Source organism: Ursus arctos, unplaced genomic scaffold, assembly GCF_023065955.2.
Source record: "Ursus arctos isolate Adak ecotype North America unplaced genomic scaffold, UrsArc2.0 scaffold_10, whole genome shotgun sequence".
Lineage (NCBI taxonomy): Eukaryota > Metazoa > Chordata > Mammalia > Carnivora > Ursidae > Ursus > Ursus arctos.
In genome coordinates, this window is record NW_026622764.1 from 17,316,453 (window position 1) to 17,334,035 (window position 17,583).

The following is a 17,583-nucleotide window of genomic DNA, read 5'->3' on the forward strand; positions in this document are numbered from 1 at the left end:
ACAATAAAATTAGGTATGAAGGTATTCTCCCCCATAAAACAAACTAGAAGAGGGACAGGGAAAAAGAACAAGTGATCACAGAACTGTGAATTATCTTTATCTGCAGGAGAAAACACAGGAAAGCAACAGGGCACCGGAAGGACCTCAGTCTAGAGGCCACTTGCAATTTCTAGCCATCGCGGTCACTCCTTTCATCAAGCCACCAAAGAGATTCCAGAACATTCCTAACATCCCCCATATTGCACAGCTAGGGCATGAAGTATAATCTGGCTCCAAAGATCAATTCCTTACTCTCCATCCCTTAAATGTCATGTTTTGTGGAAGACAGGAAACAAACGATCTAAGGGAATAACCCTTGTAAAGCAAAACCATTTTTCTCAAAAAACAAGAATAAAGATACAAAGAAATATTGTCTTAGAGAAGAGGAAGAGAAGAAAACATATGTCCAATGATTTTGAGTAGAGCTTTGCAGCTGAATGGGGAGCAAGACTACTCTGCGGGTATTTAGTATGTTGGTGCAACTTGAGACGATGTCCTCGAGGCTGCAAATAGTGTGTATCTCTACTTCAGCATATAAATATTTTAAACAATATCCAAGGGATAACTTATTTACATGACTTAAATTATAAGTACTTTCTTATTATTTTATCTACTATTGTCTCTGGTTTTCTTGTTTCTCCATAATGGAGAGACACCTGGAATTCCTCTATCGTGAGTGAAAATGGCTTTTCTCTCAAATATAAAAATTGAAAACCAAGGTATTCTATCTTTATGCTAGGGTAGAAAATATTGGTTTCCCACTGATAGCTGAATAGCATGGCAAGGGTGAGACAGAGTGGAGTATCGGGATAAGAATAGATTTATTCAGGGTTTTGTATACTCAGTAGGATATACTAATGAAGCACACAATGAGAAAGTGATAATAGGCACTAATTCTCAATTCTTTAATGCATTTTTCCTTTCAAGCTTTACAGGAAGTATATTTACATCATTCTGTGAACTTGAAATTATATACTATGGGAAATGAGTTTGAATAAAACAATCTATTTTATGATCATTTGTAAGGTAATAGATTCCAGTTCCTTCCACTGGCATGCTTTCATCTGAATCCATGACTTGCTACTGCCTAAACTCTATTTGATTGGTATCTGCCAATCATTCTGTTCAAGTGAACATATTAAGTATGCTCTGAAAAGAGACGGGCTAAAACACATGGCACTGATGCTACACACAGGGCTCCTTTTGACTTTGCTGGCTGCCTGGCCCAAACTCCTTCACTCTGAAAGACAGATAGAAAATGACACATCTATTTTCTTTATTATATCAGGTCTTAACCCAACATTAATATCAATTGAACAAAATCAATTTTAAAATTTCCCTCAAATGTCACATTATTCAAATAGACGATGTTGTCACAAAATGTACTATCTATTAAAGCAATGAAAGTAAAACACAAATGCCCCGTGTTGACATTTCACTGCACAGTATCTCCACTAATAAGATTCTGGCTCCATTTCTCGTTATAATGCACTTGTGAAACACTAGGAACCAAATATAAATCAGATGTTGTAAAGCAGCCCCAAGCTCCATGACAGCCCAAGAGCCTGCAAAGAAAGAAGCACTGGAAGAAAAGGGCAGACAAGTTTGTTTCTCTTTGTCTTAAAGATAGGCAAGCATTTTTCTTTCCTTTCTCCTTTTGTTTGCTGTATGTACTGTTGAACAATAAAGGTCACTAGAGAGTGCTCGCCTACACACACACACACACACACACACACACACACACACACGTAAGATGCATATATCATTTTATCTTGTGTTTTATTAAGCATTTGATCACCTGCAGTTAGTTTTCCATTTTTACTGTAAGTTTCATCATTGCACTGAATGGTTTAGAGAAATTCTCCGTTTATAACATTACTTTCCTTCAAATTCCCTATCGGAATCAGTAATAGTAACTTCACTATGGCCTACAAAAGAGGTGAGAAAAAGGATCTGTCTTTGCTTTGCCTACCCCTTTGATCTTCCTTCACCAATGAATGGGTCTTTTAATTAAGTTTTCTCCTTTGATTAGAAGTAGAAACTAAAAATTAAAATTAAAAAATATGGTAAAGTATTGAAACTGTTTCTCCAAAATCTGTAAGTTTCCTTATTAGCAATCATTTTGTTATTGGTGCATCAACTCTTTCATCTAAAATTCTTTCCCTTCCATATTTTATTTCCCAGATATTTAAAATTGGCCATTTTATACTTTCATTAAACTGCCTTAAGTTTTCTTTTTCCTCTTTTACTCAAATTTGATCAGAATAGTAACTTAAGTAGCTTCAGAAAGAAGTCAATATTCGAACAACGTTTATACACTGAAAAATGCTGCATTTAAACAGTTTGAGGTTTTTCTTTCTAAAAATCAGTTTAGTCTTCATCAATATGGGTGTGTGAACTTCCAAAGCTTCTTTCTGCACAGGGATTTATGCATAAAATTATTAGACATTAATATTCACCAATGGGAAGCCAGAGGACTCAGCTTTATGTTCAAATAATATTATTTTACTTGCTAAATCAAATGAATAGCCAAGTTCTATTCTTCAAAGGAACATATAACTTTTCCGAGGAACATTAGGGAATTTACTTCTTTATCTGATGAATCATTTTTCATTAATTCTGGGGAATGAAGTCCTACAAAGGGGTGAAATTTAAACATGAGCTCCCTCCCATTGTCCAAGCTTTTATTAAAACTTAACAAATGAGGCTTTTTTCAATATTTACATAAAGCACTTTATTATCAAATGTTTCATGTGTCATGAGTTAATGTCTTTTTAATATGAAAGTAGTGGAGTTTTCCTATTGACCTGTACATCATTCTGCTCACTGGTATAATTAGTGGTAATAAAACATTATCTCTCTTAATCAACTCTTTAAAGCTGGCAGGAATCATCAATTCTACATCCTTCCCATTTAGATGAGTAATGTACACTCTTCAGAGACTTTGTCCCATTTAGGTGAAAATACATTCTTTTTAGAGAATGTTCCATTCGCTCTACTAATGACTAACCAATGACAATAATTACCATACAACACTAAATTGCTTATTACAAAGTAGAAACTTTTTTTTGCCATGTCTGACCTCTAAAGCATTACTAAGCTTTCAATTACCTAGTATGGAAGATACTGATTGGAAGATTGTGATTCCAAGTTATTTTTGATTTTCTTATCTCAGAAGGTTATATTAACAAAATTGGAAAATAAGACTAATCAAGAAAAATGAAACAATTCTTTCACAAAGATAACACATACTTATTATTTGTCTATGTTTTCTATTTAATATATCATAGAATTGTTTTTCTATTATTTTAACAAATTTAGGGACTTTTAAATTTTAAATATGCAGGTGTTTGTAAAGTTAATGTAATGTCCTAATGGTCATTTTGGTACATGAATATTATTTAAGTACTGAAAATTTTGGACAATTTATGATAGTTTCCAGGAATTTATTTCAACTACTGTAACAGCTGAAATTTGAGGTCCTAGGGATTAAACATTTAGCTTTTAATTCCAACAAACACAAATGTCTATAAGCAGAGAACATCTAATCTTAAGAGGCTGGTTTTGAATTCTCATATTAATTAAATCAAGTAATAAAATAGGAATAAAGGTGGATGTTATATAATAGATTTTCTACCGAGAAAATTTCAGAGTGCTATGTGCACATGAAAAGAGAAAGAGGAAATGGAACTAAATCATGGTTTACTACAGTAGCCAAACCCATCCCACTAATTTCCTATGTCTACTGTATAGATTTTTGCAATTTCTAGAATTTCGGAGGGAGTTGCAGACATAGCAAGAAGAAGGGAGGCACCAGAGGCCTTGGTTCGGGGTGTAGTGGAAGGGAAGGATGGAGTTTGTAAGGCAGGAAGCACAGACCTGAGCATAGGCTTGTTTGGATGGGCAGGGTCTGCTGCGGACTTACAGAACAGCACATAGCACTGATGAAAGAACATGGTTCTGTCAGGACATTACCAACAGAGTGTTAAAACAGGATCTTTCTGCTGCCATTTTCAACTGAGGAATGAAAAAAATAGATGCAACATTCCAAAGGGTTAGGTAAGCCACATGGCCCAGTTTCCAAGAAGGGGCTTAGAAGTATTTAGGAAACTCTTCTTCACTGATTATTGGAGATTTGAGAGAGCCTCTGAGTAGAGTTTCTGGGGAGGGCTGGTCTGTTTTTAGCACTCCCCCTACCCCCAAAGTAGAGGAATGGCCAAGACCCCATCTCTGAACTCCAATTTCAGTTAGACAGAATTTAGCTAGATACTGGAAAAAAATTTAAACAAAAACAAAAAACTTGACATGAACCCCAGTGCACAGAATTGACTGACTCATGTATAAAACTCTAGAGGAAGAGGAGGAAGCAGTTTAGTTGCTCTGTCTGCATCCTAGAAAGGAGTTGCTGTTGTACTGGGTTTGACCCGTTTTCCAGAGTTTGTTGAGTCAAGAATACATGATTACCTCCCATTCAAAATATACAGGTCCCCCCCAACCCCTCAAAGAAAATATATATACGTTATATGCATATGGGTCCCCTTTGTGAAAGAGCCAGCATGAGGACTACCTTGGAGCCTTCCCAAATGGGCCCCTGAGAGGGGTGACAGACCCTAAGAAACTGGAAGCTCTAGGTGCATTTCTGACCTGTAAAGTTGCAGCAGCAGTGACTTACCAAGCCAGTGAGGAATGCTTTGCCCAAGCCCCCCAAACCAATAAAACCTGTTGACATCATAAGTTCCTCATAAAAGGAAAAAACTCAAGCTCTAAGCACTTGCCAGGCCCAGCCATTTTAGAGTAAGTCAGGTAAGAACACTCAGTCACCTGCATCTCTCTCTTGCTTCAATCTTGTATCCAATACTGGTGGTTGGTTAAAGGAGAAACTGGAGTCAAAGATGAAGGCAAGGTAGGAAGGGAAAGACCGGGTGGAGTGTTCTCAGCACTGAATTGGGTCTATTTTCCAGTTCGCCACTGAAGGAGTTTTATTATCCAAGATTGAGTAGAAAATAGGACTGTTGGAGCTTTCAGGCAGGGGTAGGGGAGAAACTTCTTCCACAAAACACATTTTAAAATGGACAGTGGAGGGGCGCCTGGGTGGCACAGCAGTTAAGCGTCTGCCTTCGGCTCAGGGCATGATCCCGGCGTTATGGGATCGAGCCCCACATCAGGCTCCTCTGCTATGAGCCTGCTTCTTCCTCTCCCACTCCCCCTGCTTGTGTTCCCTCTCTCGCTGGCTGTCTCTATCTTTGTCGAATAAATAAATAAAAATCTTTAAAAAAAAAATTTAAAAAAAATAAAATGGACAGTGGAGATTAAAAAAATAAGCCTCTTTTATTATATGCTCTGCATTCTAACTGTTCAAAACATTCCATAAAGCTTTTACTTGCCTTAGGAGGCCGCATAGACATAAGAATGGAAGGGTAAAAACAAAAACAAAGGAAAGAATGTAAAGGGGAAGGGTGGGACAAAAACTAAATATGATTAAATGTTTACTCCAAAGAAAGTACCTTACAAAGCTAAAATAAACGAGGGAGTTTGAAGTGACAATTACAAATGGCTCCTACCAACAGCAGAAATGAGAGTTGGAAAGCAAGTTGAATTCAGATTTAGAAAGAAATATGAAGTCTTCTGTATATCCAAGGTGTATTCTGTAAACAATTGTGGGGCACATAATGCCAAGATAATCTTAAACAGGATTAAGTTCTATCCTCTTGAGTGGTATATGAAAATGCAAACCTTACTCTAGGTCTCAAGGCTCTTAAATCTTTACCAATGGACAAAAATAGAATCTCAGTATTAGTGACCAGAAAGTCACAGAATTGATGTTATGTTTGTACGTTTAGTATGAAGTCTTAGAGTTTATCAATTGCCATGAACAAGGTTTAAGATTGAATATAGGATATTAATTTTATTTCCCAATTCAATATATTTGGAGATAAAAATAAATTCCAAATGTGTCTCAACTTTGTACCAGTTAAAACAAAAAAACCTTTAATTTTTTTATATTAACATATTGATCAGAAAGCAATTGTATATAACTTAACAAATTTAACCATTGCAATGCATCAATATTGATAAAGCATCCAAAGCCTACCCCGAATAATAATCATGGAAACTATTTTCTTGTGATATTTATAAGCCCACAGAGGAACTGTATCTTGGGCCAAGTTTTAGGATGCATTGTCTGCACAGGTTGAAAGTGCCTGATAGCTTTGGTTTAAGGAACACTAGAATTAGCAGGTTTTGCTGACCATTATGGGATACAGCCCTGTTATTTTTTATAGATTTTCATTAGAATCTCCCTACAAATAAAAGAAATTTTATATTCTAACTTAAGAGTCATTATGAAAAGAAGCCTAGACATTTAGGTATCAGAAATTAACTTGTTCCTGTTACTATTTTTTTCCCTTTGAAATCTGTAATTTCTTCTATACTTTCATTCAACAAAGTTTTGATCAGCAATTTATAGCTTAGCACAGCAATCATATACACTCCACAACTAAAAGGATTCATCAAGAACATCCTTGTATTAGAAGTTTCCCCTACCAGCTTAAAGGCTAGAACCACATGACTATATGCTGGGTGCAGATATTTATCTGGAATCATGTACATAGTAGGAAATTCATAAAACTTTTGATATTTAATAGGTGATAGGTGAACATATTCAAAAATTAATTTTTTTTTTCATATTGTAAGTAACAAATTATGGTAGTTATATATATTGAGTCTATAAATAGCCAAATAACTTCAAAAAGCATAATTATGCAAAACTTAGGCAGCTCCCACGTATTCCTCACAAATACTGGGGTATATTCACAGTATTTGAGGAACATACTTTGCGGCACCTCAGTGGTACATCAGTTAAGTGCCTTGAGTCTTGGTTTCAGGTCAGGTCATGATCTCAGGGTCCTAGGATAGAGCCTCACATAGGGCTCTGTGCTCGGTTGGAAGTCTGCTTGAAGATTCTCTCTCCCTCTCCTTTGGCCCTTCCTACTTGTGCTCACTCACTCTCTGTCTCTCAAAATAAGTAAATCTTTAAAAAAAAATAGAGAATGTACTTTGCTTTAAGATCAGATTTCAATTTAGTCCAAATTTAAAACTATTACCAGATACTCCCTGGCACATTTCTCACTTGAAATAGATCTTTTTGGTTTTGTTTTGAATCTTTCCAAGCACTTACCTAAAGTTAAATATCTAGTCCCAGCTGAACAAATTTCTTTACTGCAGTGTGTTTTTACTTTAAGGATATCTGGCAACTATTTTCTTTCTAATAGGATTTTTACATGAAAAATTAGTAATATTAAAAAAAATTATATCAAATTTGATTCTCTTTTTTCAAACTGATGAGGGAAAAAATGCAGTGGTATGTCTTTTTACAGAAAAAATAGAAATAATTTTGTCCCAAAACTGTCAATTAGCAGATTAATTTTATTTGTTTTTTTTAATTAAGATTTTATTTTTAAGTAATCTCTACACCCAATGTGGGGCTTGAATTTACAACCCTGAGATCAAGAATCACACCCTCTACCGAGTGAGCCAGCCAGGTGACCCTGGGGGATCAATTTTAATTGGCAGGAATTCATTTTGAGCTAGGTACATCTCGTCTTTGTCAATGTACAAGTAAGTTAAAACATGTTGCACTGTGAAAATACACGGTAAACCAATAGCTTGGAAATGAGTAAAAAAGATGAGAGAAAAACAATGCTCTGAAGTAAATGGTGGAAATGTATTTCACCCAATGCTCCAGCAAGACCACAGAAATCAGTCTCAAATATTGCTAACTCTAGATAACCTCTGACAATATTCTGGATTTAAAAGTATGGCACCATTGCGGGATTTGGCTACGTAACTTAACCCATTTCATTTGCTTCCTTCCCGTATGTTTATTCTTCAGAAAACTTACGAATACTTGAGATAACATGGTATATATAATAAATTGTATACTCACATACGTATGGACATATGCATTCAACAGAACACACCATCTCTAAGTGACTGCCAGATACCAGCAGTGGTACTCCAAAAATAGATATAGATCTCTATATTCCAAATCAACAGGTTCTACAAATAAGCCTTTTCCACAAATACAGAGAGAATTTTAAGTATGGAAATCATGGCATCTTAGAAAAAATAACATACTTTTGTTTCATCAATGTTGTTTGATTTGCCTAAGAAAATTGATTCGGAAGATTAGGTCCTAGTGATTTTCCTCCCAAATGATTTTAAAGTGATTTAAAATGATTTAAAGTGACCCGAAAAGAGTATGCAAAGGAAATTATATAGAATTGTTCTCTTCTTTCTATACACTGTGTACCCATACTTTCTCTTGAGGTTAACAAGGCTATGAAAATCCCTGGAACAGAAGTAGAGACAACATAAACAAAGATAATAAACAGATGAGGAAAATAATGACAATACTGAAAGAAACCAAATAGTTCCAAGTGCCTGGAAGCCAAGGGACCCAGCTGTGTTACTGCTGAAATTTATCCCTATGCTAATATTCTAAAATCTACTAAGAGATCTAGCAGAGAAATTCAGACTAGTAGTGATTGCATAAAGAAAACATCTGCCTGAGCAACTGTTTTTGTTCTGTAAGAAGAAACTTGAATATCAGGATACTTAAAGTTCACATATCCTTATTAAAAGTTTAAGTTTTTTTTTTAATGTTGAAGGTATAAGACATATTAAGATAACATTCATTCTATTTTTAAAGCTTATGTATCTAGATGCATAGATTTCCATCTAGAACCTAAAGGAATTTCCATGTTTTTAGGTTAGATGCCCTCCTATGAAAGTTCGCAGATTCAAACGACCATGGCTTCTAAATGAAGAATCACAACTTTATTGTTTGACATTCAGACAGGAAGTATGCTTAGCTCTTTGATGCCCCATTCTAATTAGGTGTAGAACTTTGTTTTCTCTTTCACAGCTGTTTTGCCAGTATGTTCTTTTCCTCAAGAGGTAACCCAGAGTGTAATATATAAAAATGAGGTTTGTCCCCATTTTGTCCAGCACAAGTTGTTCCATTTTCTAGTCAAATGAGTAAGAGTGAGGAGCTAGTTCCAAGGTCACTTCAATGTGCATCTCTATAAACTTCATTAAATGCACAATACCTGTCATTACCCCAAGGTTCTTCAAAGAAGCTTCCGTTATTTTTTGAGCATGCCTGAGGTAATAACTAGACAGTAGTCTCATTCAATTGTTGGTGCTACCAACACTTAGAAATTCTTCGATTCTGGCTGAAGACTCATTTCTACCCATCTGTTAATCTGCCCATTGGAATCTGTGTCAGTTATTTTCCTTTGTTCAGATGCACCTTCTGTCCTGCTCTCTGTCCCGAGAGGCTGACAGGTATGGATTACCTTAATTGGTGCTCATGTCTTTGGCTTCCAAGAAATTCAGCCAATGGGGAATCCCAGTGAATAACCAAGGAAGGAAAAAGAGTGTCATTTAGTTTACACGCCTCACTCCCCCTCACCCACCCAACCCCTGGTTCACTCTGTGATGTTGCCTTGGTCTTAGGGGTGTAATCCATTGGGCTACTACTTGCACTGTTTCTATAGCATCTCTTAGTAGTTTCCTTACACCCTACTAATATCCTTATAGTCAATCATTTTGTAAGCAAAACTTCCTTGAACAACCCTAATTTTTTCTTTTGGGAACCTGAAACAGCATCTTTATCTTCCTAAAATTAAGATCGTCCATTTACCCCTAATTATTTGATTTCCACAATTCTGTTAATATTACCATTTTTCTAGGCATATCAAGAAATTTCATAAAACCGATAATAATCATCATCTGCTTAGAGCATAATTAACAATTTCATGTACATCCTTTCATTTACTTTCAATTTATGCACCCTTGCTTCTACCACACACATGAAGCAATCTACTTTGCAACATCATGCACATGGTCATCCAAAATGCTATCTTAGCTTTACACATTTGGTCTCCACTGAACAGAGGTCACTTTTTTCTTCCCTACATTACCAGCTATTAATTATTCCCATTCCATCTATTTTTTGTATCCCATTATTTTTAGCTGCTCACTAAATAGTAAGCCTTAAATAGATTTCTATCCTCACTCACTCCAGGCTACCAGCAGTAGAGTAACTGTCTTTAGAGTTCTCATGTTATATGAAAGTTCTAAACCCTTCAGTGGCTTGTCATGAACACAAAATTTCCATAGTCCACAATTTTCTAGCCTTTAACAATCCCTTGAGACTTGTCTCCCACTATTCCCCTCATTACTTCCTGAATTTCAGCCAAATAAATGAATATAATTGAACCTGATTTTCCCTATTTCTCTGCCTTGCCTACATACTCTCCTTTAATGGCAAAATTCTTTTTTAGAGATAAAATATTTCTCATCTTAAAAGGTCCAAGGAAGATACCACCCCTAAGTTTCCTCTGCCAGCAGAAAATTATTTTGCTCTCTAAACTTTCACAGCCCTGTCACATTCTTCCATTTTTATCCCAATACACTTCTCTTTTAGCTTTTATGTATATGTTTTATATGATGCCCATTGTCTACTTTGGACCCTTTAGCTAGAGGAATGGGTCTTATTCATGTTTACAGTACTTAGGAAGTCATTGAAGCTTGGCTGACAAAGAATTAGTCTCAAAGATGATGGCATTTGTATTTTTTTTGGAATATCAACTCAGTAGTGTATTAACAGTAATGTTTAAAGTAAATTTTAGGTAGATTGTATAACTTTATGGTAACCTCTAGCAATGAAAATATGATCCAGAAAAACTTGTTATACAATGGTAATTTTCATCTAAGAGGTGGTGGAGATATACATACATACCTTTTTATAACTCTATATATGCAGATACACGACCATGTATATTTTTTCTTTATTACATTCTAATATCTAGAATGGACCTATCATTTTACAGTCTCAAAAGTATTTTAAGTAAAAAAGCAGGAAAAAGAAGACTAAAGGTTTTATGTAGTTTTATATTAGTACTGCAAATACTTGGGTAGATATATAATAAAACTCCCATTACAACCACAGAGGGAGCTTATCTCTTACATGTATTTGCATTTATTACAACATAATGATTACTCCCAGTTAACGAGAAGTAGCTGTACTTATCCAAATATCAGCCTTGCCTTACAAATAACAATGTCATCTTTGAAAACACAGGTCTTCTTATCCCCTTTCCATTCTCCTTCAAAAAATTTACAAACTTATCAGAGTCCAGCCATATCACTAATGCTTTTCTAGACCTGAGTGCTACCTCAAATCAATGGTTGCTTAATGTTCTAAGCTACTTAAGTTCCATCCTTTCTCAGATAATTTATCTCTTCAGATAAGACATAACATTATAGGATAGAACCACACTGGGGAGATTATTTTACCTTTTGACTGCATAAACTCAGTTTGAGGTTATATTAGAGTGCTTGATGTTCTCTTTGCTTCTAACTACATTTACCCTTGCTCTTGCATTATGGAATAAGACTGTCCTATAGATGGGAACCAGCTTCCTTTGGATCACACATGATTGAAAAGCCAGAATAGATACCTAATTGGGGCTATAAATGGTCACTTAACAGGGTATAGTTAAGCACAATTTGCTAAATTCTTATAGAGGAGCTTTATGAAAGTCTGACTTTATTCTGCCTCTCCCAGTACCCAACCATTTAAAAGGAAAGAAATATTGGCTTTCAGGGTACTACATGTGCTAGGCACTGTGCTGCCATATTATACACATTACTTTCTTCTATTCCCTTTATAAAAGTGCATTTTATAAATGAGGTCCAGGGAAGCTATCTTGTTCCAATGGTCAGGTAGGGAGAAGTCAGTGGGATGAGATTCTGAAATCTACAATCTTTTCCATGCTCCATGATGCATCCCAGGAATGTTCCAGAGGGACTGAGTAAAGCAGCCATCATGAAACACAGCATCTACTCAGATTTATACAGAAGCAAGTGAGTAAATAAGACCAAATAGACACTGATTTGTAGCATTGACATTTCATAGTTTATTCCTACCATGACTAATTTCAGACTACCAACATGGGGGTCACTGAATGCAGACTTGTGCAAAAGGGTACATAGTTGACTCTTGTCACTAGCAAGAGCCAGCTCCTACCCATCCTTGGATATTCCAAAGGAAAACAAAGTATGTGACCATTGAGGAAATCTAAATGCAAATGTTGTCTACCATCCAATCAGTGAGTCTTGAAAGGGAGGTGGGAAGGAGACATGGCAACTTCTGCCAGACACCATCTAAATAGTAAGTCAAACATGGACTTTTTTTTTTTTTTCCGGTAATAAAGCAACTACAGACTTCAAAACTGAACGATTTGAGTAGAATGCTCCATTCTTATTATAAAATTGTATGTTCACCAGAAAATTGGACCACCCTGTCAGAGTACATCGAGGCAAAGATACTTCATACAAAGAAGAGGATTAGATACTGATGGAAAAGAGTGCATGTGTTTAGATATGTTAAAAAAATAAAGCATTAGAAAATGTTCTTTGGGGTTTTCTTCCAATTTTGGTCTTCCAATTTTGGTATACAGATTGACATTCATAGGTGTACATATTCACAGAATATTTTCTTCATTCAATAATTGTTCAACTCCCATGTGACCACATTGTTCTAGATTCCAGAGACTTATTACTAACCAACGTAGATTACATTTCCTGCCACAATAAGCTGACATTCCATTTAGGAGAGGAAGTACATAAGAAAATATATTTCATTATGGCTTTAAAAATAAATTTTCCGAAGTCCAAGCTAATATTTTAAAAAGCACCGATGACAGATATCTACTTTAAAATATCCAGTACCTCAATATATTTTCTAAGTTATATTATGGCAACTTAGGAGAAAAGTCTTGATCCATCAAAAATTATTTCTTGAGTGCCTACTATAGGAAATAGGCAAATTGTTTTTTCCAAGTCAGTTATTGTCTCTCTTTAAGAGATTTTCTAATGGAGGAGGAATACGACATGAACTAAAGTATTAGATAATTTCCAGTTACTGACATATACCATGAAAACAAAGAAAAAAGGTAGTATGAGAGTGATTAAGTGACAACTTGAATCAAGGTGGTCAGCAAAACAGTCCTAATGATGTAGAATGGTACTGATCTCTGAAAACCCCACTTCCTAGTTCATCTGGTAACACCAGGAAATCTTCCTGTTTCTGCTTCAGATTTCCAGGCAGTTGAAACTCCTTCCTTTCACGACCATGGAAGGATTGGGAACAAAATATTTATATCTGAAGAAAAAGAAAATCAAAGCACCCTGAGCTAAGAATGAGCTGATGCATTCTAGAAACAGAAAAAGGTTCATGTAGCCTAATAGAAAAAATAATGAATTTCAGTACCAGATAAAGTCAAAGTTTTGCTGAAACTCACTATGAACAGCTTTATAGGCATTGGTAAATAATTTTGCAGTTAACTATAATTCTACAATGGAGTCATAGAAGGGGTACCTGGGTGGCTCAGTCGGTTTAGTGTCCAGCTCTTGATTTTAGCTCAGGTCATGATCTTAGTGTCCTGGGAATAAAGCCCCATGCTCAGCAAGCAGTATGCTTGAGATTCTCTCCCTCTTAAATATCACAGGTTATTTTAAAACTTTGATATCTAGAATTCACTTATGTAGACATCTATGCATATATATATACACACATATATATACACACACATATATATACATATACACACACACACACATATATATATACAAATATATACATTATATATATAATGTGTATATATATATACACACACACACACACAAACACACATATAAAGGTATATATATGTTAGATACGATTAAATTATTAATAGCATCTTCTGGCTTTGCTTATGGTCCCTTTTCCTAGTGTTCTTCTTTACTAAGTTTAATTAGCTGATTATAGTATTGCCCATCTTATACCCTCATTTTAAAGGTTCAGTGGAGTTATGACAGGTCATAAATACAAGATAAGCGATTTTCAGCCCTGTGGACTTGGTTAAACTGAATTCTGCCATGGAAAGGAGGTAATTTAGTTACTATAAGAAAAGGACCTAGAGACTACTAGTTACCACCCATGACATTTTATTCCTTGGTAACGGAAAGTTCTTTTCATCTGAGACTATACTGCAGAGCTGTCTATCCTACTGGCTGACCTTCCTACTACTTGGAATGTGGAGGTGATATCTTTCTGCAGGAGCTCCTGAAGGTATCTTGGAACCTGCAAATTTAGCCATATACTAAGAAAGATAGAAAAGGAACATTGAAGCCACTGTGGTCCTTCATGATCTTGAGTTTACCTTTTACTTCTTTTATGTGAGAGAAAAAAAATTCAGTCTTATTGAATCTGCTGTTATCCAGAGATTTCTGTGGTATGCACGTGAACTTAATCTTAAATTGACAAAGAATTCAGTTTATTTCTAAGTTTCTATTTTACCTAGTCATTCCTGGATACTTATAAATATGATGATACCATTTTGCCAGAAAAAATAATAATAAAGTAGGAAAATGTCACTGGGAGGAGCCTAAAAACCAATTCAACTGCTTTAAAAATTGATGATGAAAGACAAATCACATATACTCAACTCCAGCTCTGGCTTGGTGGTTTTTTCCTGGTTACTTTTTTTTTTCCTTTATGATTTCTTAAGCACTTAAAATATGGATTGGAATTATTGGTATTATTTGCTTATTGGAAAACAAGATACAGTTATCAGTGTGTTTTTGCAAATGAAGCATTAAAGTTCCTAACCATGCTTATATTTTTCTCAGCTTTCATAATTGCCATCTAATATAACGGTCACTGACATGATTAGGATAATCTATTTAAAAATAACTAAATTGAACAATTGAATATATTCCAAGTTAAAAGATAAAAGGAAACATTTGATTCATTTGTGTTAAATATCCATGAACTCAATCTATCTTCCTAATTTTTTTGAATTTATAGGTATTATAGATATACTGAATTCATTAGATTATGTTAAGTATCCCTAATATCTAGAGTACATCCATATGTATGTTTTAAACATTCCCTACTTTAAAAATGCTTACTATACCAAAATCCAAGAGTATAAGCACAATATGCTAAGTATTTATTATCCCCTCTGCTGTGACATTGTATATTATAAAAGTTTCCCTTCATCAGGAGAGAGGAATATATAGAACACCCATAGCTTACCGTGAGGGCTATGATAGAGACAGCTATGACGGCATATAGAAAGGAGAGATGAATCTGTATTGACTTTGGGGAAAGAGAAAGTAGCACTTTAGCTATGTGCTGAAGGGTAAGGAAAAATCAGCAGGTAGAAAAGGAAAAGGGGAATTCAACCAGAAGGAAACACCCTGAACACAAGCATGAGAGCAAATATAAACCATCTCTCTCACATTGTTATTTTCCCAATAGCAACCCTCACCTAATGTACTGACACCGTCATCCCAATAATTTCATTAACTTAAACAATTCCATTTTTAACAGCCTGCTGTTTGATTCACCACCTCCTATACATCAAGCTATTGACTTCAGTATTGTCAGTTCATCAATACCATCCTTAACTGTCTTCCCAGATTCACTGACCATTTGCTAGGTTTTCCTGGGGCTTAATGATGAATTGCTACTTAATTGATGCTGTATGCTTACACACTGTGATAATGTCACAGAACACATGAATTATGAAGAAAGTATGGTACTAAGGAGAATCCTAAATATCGTTTTTATACTTTGAAACATTACCGTATTTATGGATTTAAATTATTTTAACTTGGGTTTTTAACACAAAACCCATTTATTGGAACAGATTTCTTTTCATACACGCCATATAAACATTCTTTTTTCACCCCAAACAATGAAAATGACCTGCCATATGCCATCATAAAGCTGTTCAGGCTTTATTTTTATTAGTTTACATTGCATCCTTACTGAGCAGGATCTGGAAAGTCTGAAAATCCAATTTTATCAGTCATCCAAATCTTGCTTTAACATGCATTATTTTAATTCTTTCACCTACAGTTATTTTTTGACAACGGTAAGTTGTACTCGTTTTTATTTTCAAAAGCGAGAATCTTGAAGGAGAGAAAACAACAGCAGTGAAGGTCACACAAGCTATTTCGGAGGAGCTGTTCCATAGCATTAACCTACAACTTGCAAGAGTTCTCCTCTGCCAGCATCTTTAAATATGCAGCCTCTTTATGGACGTAAGGAAGGATGAAGTGGATGTGAGTTCTGCTCAAGACACATGGTATAGGAGCATTGCTCTCTTGAGGACCTTTATACACATTCAGTGACAGCTGTCAGCTGTGAGCACAATTGTAAGTTTCATTAATGAGAGTTTCTTTCAAACTAATCTTCATTTATTTGAAGGCTAATATTAAAATGGGCATATGGTAGTTGCCCATCTTATGAGTAAGACTCTGCCGAAAATCATACCCTCGAACACAAGCACACAGACCTACAGACAAAGTCATATATCTGCTGTACAACACACATGCACAGGCTTTAAATGGTTATCTTTAGCTCTCAATTTTGTTGCTGACATGTATCCGTGAATTCCTATAAATTGTTTATGAGGCTACCCTACAATTTATGATCGAATGACCATTTGTCAGAAGAAAAATATAGGATTTATTTATACGAATGCAGAAGTATTTGTTATCCATTGACCTTTAGTATTATGTATTTGTTATTGATTTCTTGCTTAAAATATGCAATTATATAATATATGATTTCGTTAACTAAAGTGTATTTATCACGTTTGACAGATACCAGGAGAGTCATTGTATTAGAACCTCAGGGAGATAAATGGATAACATTTCCACTAGGCAAGTTTCCAGTATGCATGCATTTAATTTCTATACTTCTTAGATAATATTTTGTTCAGGTTGAATAAGATGCTGACAGAACAGAACTAATTAAAATAACACAGATTCCTGAATGACTCGCTCTATTCTGTGCTTTGTGCATACTGTTGTTTTATTCTGAAATACCTTAAAACACTGCATTTGTCCTATCACTACCCCCTCCAAGAAATTTTTAATCATCTATGTATTCATACAAGCTCCATCTGGCCACCCCTCAATAGGAATCTATAGGAAAAGGAAAGTAACAACAGGAAAACATTAGGGTAAACATACGTAAAGAGATTCTTAGCCTGACCTCTCTTTGTATGGACCAAACACAAGAGCCACCACACAGAAGAAATTTAAGGAGCAAGTCTTTGAACTTTGGCTTAATAGATGCTGCTATAACATTCAGTTACTCACACCCCTTTTTATTGGCCTCTGTAACATCAGTTTAAAACAAGCACCGTATTTACCAGATTTTACCATCGGGTGAAAATTAAAAACTTTAGCAACTCTGCCATATTTCTCTAATGGGGGGGGGGGGGAGGGTTGATCATGCAGTCTTCCATTGTTTGGAGTGACAACGTCTTCAGCAGCAGGAAAATCTGAGTTTTCCTGACAGAATTCCTATCTCAGCATCCTCTGTTCAGCTACTACTTTGTGACCTTTGCTGATTGGAGTCCTCACCTTCTGTCCTAGCCTCCTGGGGAATTCCAAAATAATTTCTTATTGAGT